The sequence below is a fragment of the Balaenoptera ricei genome, chromosome 21 (genome assembly GCF_028023285.1).
Source record: "Balaenoptera ricei isolate mBalRic1 chromosome 21, mBalRic1.hap2, whole genome shotgun sequence".
Taxonomy (NCBI): Eukaryota; Metazoa; Chordata; class Mammalia; order Artiodactyla; family Balaenopteridae; genus Balaenoptera; species Balaenoptera ricei.
The window spans coordinates 34075474-34082532 of NC_082659.1; positions in this window are offsets into that span (position 1 = coordinate 34075474).

Consider the following 7059-nt stretch of genomic DNA (forward strand, 5'->3'; position numbering starts at 1 on the left):
AAGGGAGAAAAAGGAAGTGCCTTTAAACTTCCCCACTGCGTATAATTTACTCTGATGAATACCCACAGAGTATGTGCTTCATGTCAAATACAAGTTAATTTTCCCTCTGGCTCTTTCCCATGAACTTGCCACAGGGCCATAACTACTTAATCCCACTAGCACTGGAGTTCCAGAAAATTCTTACTAAATTATAGTCCTGGACTCCCTCCCTCTCACGCCATCCCTTACCTCATCTGTCAGCCTCAGATGAAGGTACCTTCGGCTCAGTTTTATTTTTATTACGTCTTTCCTGGGGTCCTGACATCCTCAAAATCACCTCCCTGTGCTGTCACCTCCTTAACAAACTTCTTCCTTGGTCTGACCTCCAGAGAACCCATCCTCATGTCTACATCATAGCAAAGCAAGAAAACATCACCAGCGATGAACCCACATTATTAGCTTAAATGTTATAACATACAATTTGGGGGATTACCATCGAACCTTAGTCTTCAACATTTTCCTGTTGCATGGAATCCCTCTGATTCACATCTTAAACAAGAATCACCATCCTTCATCAGCTCGGGAAAATTTCTTGCCTCTTAATGTTTGATCATTCTTTTTCTTTTTATGGAATTCCAATTCATTGAGGTTTAAACCTTCTCATTCTGTCCTTTATCATGTTTCTTTCTTTCTCTTACATACTTTTCATTTCTTTGTCTCTCTGAGCTGCACTCTGGGGAAGATCTTTGGGTACTTTTCTGTTCATAATTCTTTCTGTCTCATGTTTACAACAAAATTAAGTATCTTAATAAAGCACAGTAAAGTCTTATTTAAAAAGTTTACACACACACACACACACACACACACACTCATATCCTTGAGCAGATTTCAGCATTAAACAGTTGCACACATCAAGTTTCAGCTGTTTATTTATTAATAAGGTAAATCCCCAAAGATACAACTGACTTTGCACAGTTAGGGAGAAAATATCATCTCCTGCATAAGCAGAAAATTGTGCGGATGGCTTCTGAAAACCTTCATTCTCAGTAGCTTTACAAAAGGAAACTTGCATTTAAAAGTCCGAGCCTTCCTTCCTCACTTTGCTGTGACCTACAAGCACTGAGTGGTCAGTGGGGATTCCAGGTTAGGAGTTGTTCTTTCTGACTCTGACGGAAGGACTGAGCATCCCTCTGTCCCACGTGACATCAGGCCACTCTAGGACTCCAGCCCCAAGAGGAGACAGATCAGGTTGGATGCTTATGGCCTGGACCTACACAAAGACAGAAGACTGTATATACATATATAACTGAGTCACTTTGCTGTACAGCAGTAACTTACACACATTGTAATTCAACTATACTTCAATAACAAATAACTTTTTTTAAAAAGACAGAAGACTGATGTTTCCAGGCCCAGGAAAAGATTATACAATCTTTTGCAGAAGAATCTTCCAATCCTTCCAGCTATGTCTGAGCTACCTTTTAACCTATCCACTGAGTTTTAATTTCCATTATTATCATGATTTTATTTTTAAAAGTACTATGTTTCTTCTTTCAAATCTGTCTGGTCTGTTTGGCAGTATCATATTTCTTGCGTCTGTTTTTGATCCCTCTTTTATTTCTTTAAGCCCTGTGAAGTGCCCACTTTAGATTCTCTAGGGAATATGCCAGTATCTGATGCCCTGAGCATCTGACCTTTCGTTGCTGGTCTTTCTGCCTCTTCCTCGGAGGCTTGTTTCCTCCTATGTTTTGTAACTGGGGCTATGAGCTCATGTCTTACTTACCGAGCTGTATTTGTGGAATCATACGAAGCTTTGGCTGAGCGTGCCGACCTCCAAAAAGGTTTACCTTTAATTCCGCCAGGTGCCCTCAACCCAAGACCACTGAAAGTTAAAGTTCTCAGCCCTGAGATTTCTGGACAGCCCAGGTGATTCAAATTCATTCCTCAAACCCATGTGAGGGAAAGCCGTGGTTATACGCTTTCAGGGTACTTTTCTCCCACATCTAGAGTCAAGGTCAAAGCAGATGAGTTTCTCTGTCGTGGCTTTGCTGGTGCAGAGTTGTTCAGGCCACCTTTGTGCTGACGGTGGCGTATATATGTAAGGGGTCTTATCTCCAACTTCCCACCCTGCACGGACCCTTACTCCATGAAGCCACTCAAACCCACGGCTCTTGGAAACTGAGACTGGAAAACTCCTTCCTGGGGTCTTTGTATAGAAGCTGCCAGAACACGCTTACCTCTGTGGTTTCCTGGTATCTCTTCATTTTGACTCTTGAGAATTTCCCCTGCTTTCTTGAAAGTGCAGTCACTTGCAGGATTATTTATAATAGTCAAGACATGGAAACAATCAAAGTGTCTCTTGACAGATGAATGGGTAAAGAAAATGTGGTATCTAAACAATGGAATACTATTCAGCCTTAAAAAAAGAAGGAAATCCTGCCATTTGTAATAACATGGATGGACCTTGAAGGCATGATGCTCAGTGAAATAAGTCAGACAGAAGTACAGATACTGTATGATCTCACCTGTATGTGGGATCTAAAATGAAAACAAAAACAAAGCAAAACTCGGAAAAAGAGATGATTTGTGGTCACCAGAGGCAGGAGGTTGGGGAGAGGGAGTAGAACCGGGGTAAGGGCGTCAGAAGGCACAAACTCCCAGTTATACGATAAACAAGTACCAGGGATGTCATGTACAACACGGTTAATATAATTAACACTGTTATATGTTATATTTGGAGCTTGTTAAGAGAGTAAATCCTGAGTCCTCATCACAAGAAAAAAAAAAACAGTTTTTGCTCTTTTTCTTGGTAAATATATGAGGAAATGGATGTTAGCTAAACTTATTTGGTAATTAATATACAACACATGTACATCAAATCATTATGCTGTACACTTTAAACAGTGTTGTATGTCAATTATATCTCAATAAAACTGAAAGAAAAATAGGCAAAAACTTTTTTAAAGAAGGTACATTTATATATTTAAAAGCAAATTTAAAAAATTATTGCATTCAATATTTTTAGTTGTTTTATTTAGTATTGTTTTTAGAGGATACCTACTCCACCACAATGTTGGAAAAGGAAGTTTCCTTCCATATTCAGAATCCCTTTTCCCTTAGAAAAAAACAAAACAAAACCCGTTAGTAGGAAAAGAAATAGTACCAGAGCCAGAGCCTCCCTCCCCTACCCCAAACAAAAGCCTAGAAGTCAGTGTACCTAGATATGTGAATGTTGTTTATCTCTTGGATTGGGCTGCCAACCCAGACGTGGGGACAGGGGAATGCCTAAATTAGGCTGCGCTCTATTTAGGGAACTTAATCTCTTTTTTTTTTTAAGATTTATTTATTATTTATTTATCTATTTTATTTTTATTTTTGGCTGCATCGGGTCTTAGTTGTGGCACACAAGATCTTTGTTGTGGCGCGTGGGCTTCTCTCTAGTTGTGGCGCACAGGCTCCAGGACGCATGGGATCTGCACTTGTGGCTCGGGGGGTCCAGGGCACGTGGGCTCTGTAGTTTACGGCACTTGAGCTCTCTAGTTGAGGTGCCGGGGCTAAGCTGCCCCACGGCATGTGGGATCCCAGTTCCCTGACCAGGGATCGAACCCGCGCCCCCTGCATTGCACGGTGGATTCTTTACCACTGAACTACCAGGGAAGTCCCTAGGGAACTTAATCTTATATAATTTCAGTTAAAAAAGGATACATCCTTGCTCTGCTAACATGAATTCCTTGCTAGCATAGTGTAATTATATGGGCCAAATGGAAGACAGATAAAGAAATAAACAGGATCGTAGAGGAAAAATGATATTGCTAAGTAAGAGGACGAGGTGTGTTGGGCGATGTGGTTAATGTCACGTGTGTGTATGGGATGGGTCCCTGGATACTGGATGCTAACCAGGGCAGGCCCACTCGTAGCTAAATTTAATTGTCTCCCAGAAGAATGGTTTGCACGGTGGCACTTGCAATTGCTGGGGCGTGATTGTCCCACCAGGACTAAGACCCTGTGGTTGCCTGGGCTTAGGTGGCTACCGTAGTGAGCAAGCTACAACAAGCTAGTTCCTCAAACCTGACCTATTGGCCTTGCAAAACGAAACTGTGTCAAGTGTAGAAGCAGCAATGGGGTTCTTCAGAGCAGCTCAAAACCACTGATGGAAAACGTCTTCATCTTGGCTGGTGCGAGAACATGCTCAGATACTGTGGCAGGACCTTGGGGGAATGTTTTCAACATTCAGGGTTCTTTGGATCTGCCCCCTTCCATCCTAAGTTGTTCGATGTGTGTCTGTGTGTGTTTGCATTTTCACACCTCCTTTCCTTGTTGGCATTGGCCTTGGTCTTGGGAGGCAGCAGAAAGTAATGTCACACACTCTGAGTTAAAACCCCAGTGCTGACGCTTACCACCCATGTGAACTTGGAAAATTACTTAACCTCTCTGAGCTCAGCTCCCTGAAATGAGAAACATAGATAATAACAGTGCACATCTCAGCGGAGGACCAGATGAGATAAGGTAAAGCCTTCAACACATTTCTTGGCAAGCGTGAAGCACTCGAGAAATGTAAGTTCCTAATGTTATGGGTAGTGATGTTAGTAACAGCAGAACAGCTGTGGAAAAAGTGAGCAAGAGAAAATGCCCCGGGCCCTGGTTTCAACTGACGGAGCACCGTGTGGGGTTTTTTCTTCCTCCTAATTAGTTCCCGCATCCTGTCCGTATCCTGCCTGTAACCTGGTCCTGCCGTTCACTGGTTAAGTGACTTAGAGAAGCGTGTTGCTCAGGATGGGTCCTGAGCTAACCCATCTCTCGGCGGACGCGTAGAAGTTTATTTTTCACTCAGGCAAGCTTGGCTGTAGGTCCGAGGAATCTGTCCTCCCTGCCGTGGCCAAGGTCACCAGGACCTTCCCATTTCACGCCTCCCAAGGAGGAGTCTCCCCAGTCGCCCGGGCGGAGGGGACGGGTGGCGCCAGAGCCACCCCGTCTTCTGTGCGTCCAGACAGCGCTGCTCCTGGCGGCCCCCAGGCCAGGTCTGGTCCGATAGCCTCTCCTGCGCCTCACTTTCCGTATCTATGAAATGGAAAGACTGCCTCCCAGGGCTGTGAGGATTAATAGTAGGTACAGAGGATGCATAGTACCTTTGTCAGGGTCCTGGCAGGAAGCAGCTGGCACGCTGACAAGAATTTATTGTTCCCAGAGACAGTGAGTGATGCCACTTGGTACAGCATGTGAGCAGGTGTTTGAAGTCCGACTCCTTCGAAGCAGGTCAAGCCCAACTCTAGAGCAGACAACAAGGGAGCCCCCTGGGCATGTAACAGGGCAGATCTGGGGGTGGAGGCACAGCACATTGCCAGCACAGCACATAATAAACCTTCGTCAAATCTAAAGCGCTCAGCCTGCATCCCCATTCAACTGGGCTTGCAGAGTGTTGCTGGCTCCCTGCCACCCCCAAACATGGGTCTGGCTTATTCTCTGGTCTTTCTCTCCCCCTTCACTAAAGCATCGAGAAGAAAGGGTTGTGACTGCAGACTCCAGGTTGTAGCACAAATCCAGAGAAACATATAACACAGGACCACCCACGTGTGTCCTCGGATGCACTGTGGCCAGTGTTCCGCTCGGTATGGACGGAGCTGCTGTATCTCCACCTGGACATGCTTGGCTCCCTGAGGCTCCGCTGAGAAGGACTCGGGGTAACTAGGACCCCGAGGATCCCCTCCCCACGGCTCAAGCCCCCCCCCTCCTCCCTCCTGGACTCTCGCAATGGCTCCCGATGGGCCTCCCCGCTCTGTGCCGACTCCATCCAGACAGACTTGCTCCCATTTTAAAAAACATTCACTACATTTGGGATGTCACAAAAGCAGAAGGGCTGGTAAAATGTTTTGTGGGCTGGTAAATATTTTTCATCTATTTGCATGGTTGACTGATACTATTTACTAAATTTGTTTTTAATGTGATTAGCATCCTTTATGACTCACTCAGCAAAAGCTCTTTTTTCCTCTGAATCCATAACTAATGGCTAATTTCCAAATGTTAATCATTATTTCTGAATTATTTCCAACTTGAAACTGTGAATATAAGGCCATGACCTAATAATGTCTTGAATATCACTGAATAAAATAATTCTTCTATAACCAAAAAACAAAAAAAAACAAAAAAAATTCTCTGCTCCCCCTTTCACAGAGAACTGAGTCCAAACCTCAGCCTGTTACCCAAAGCTACTCTCTGTCTCTCTCCCCACCTACCACACCCTCCATCCAAGGCCAATTCTAACCAAACCCAAGTAGTCAGTTTCCTACTGTTCCCCTCCTCCCAGCTTGGGTCCTGATGGAAAGCCTCTCCTACAGCTACGGCCCTACGCTCCTCTGACTGCCAAGTCTGTGCCAACGTGCTCCATCCTCCCAGGAGGAAAAAGTCCCTTTTTATCTTCCATGGTCTTGTATGACTGTTGTCTGCCTGATGCTGGTGATTTATGTATATGTTTGTCTCCTTTACCAGATTACAAGCATCACCAAAATCATCTTCATTTCTGTATCCTTCTCATGATGCTTGGCATGGTGTTTCACATGCATAGGTACTCAATAAGTAAATCCATTCTGAGTCTTTTTCAAGAGCAATTCCCGTAAGAGCTGGGGAAGGAGAAGTCTCCATTGGCAGCCCTTAATTTATTTTATTTTTTAAATTGAAGTATAGTTGATTTACTATATATATATATATAAATATTCTTTATCAGAGTCTTTTCCATTATGGTTTATTACAGGTTATTGAATATAGTTCCCTGTGCTATACAGTAGGACCTTGCTTATTTTATATATAGTAGTTAGTATCTGCTAATACCAATCTCCTAATTTATCCCTCACCTCCTTTCTCCTTTGGTAACTAGAAGTTTGATTTCTATGTCTGTGGGTCTGTTTCTGTTTTATAAATAAGTTCATTTGTATCATATTTTAGATTCCACATATAAGTGATATCATATGACATTTGTCTTTCTCTGACTGACTTCACTTAGTATGATCATCTCTAGGTCCCTCCAAGTTGCTGCAAATGACATTATTTCATTCTTTTTTATGGCTGAGTAATATTCTATTGTATACA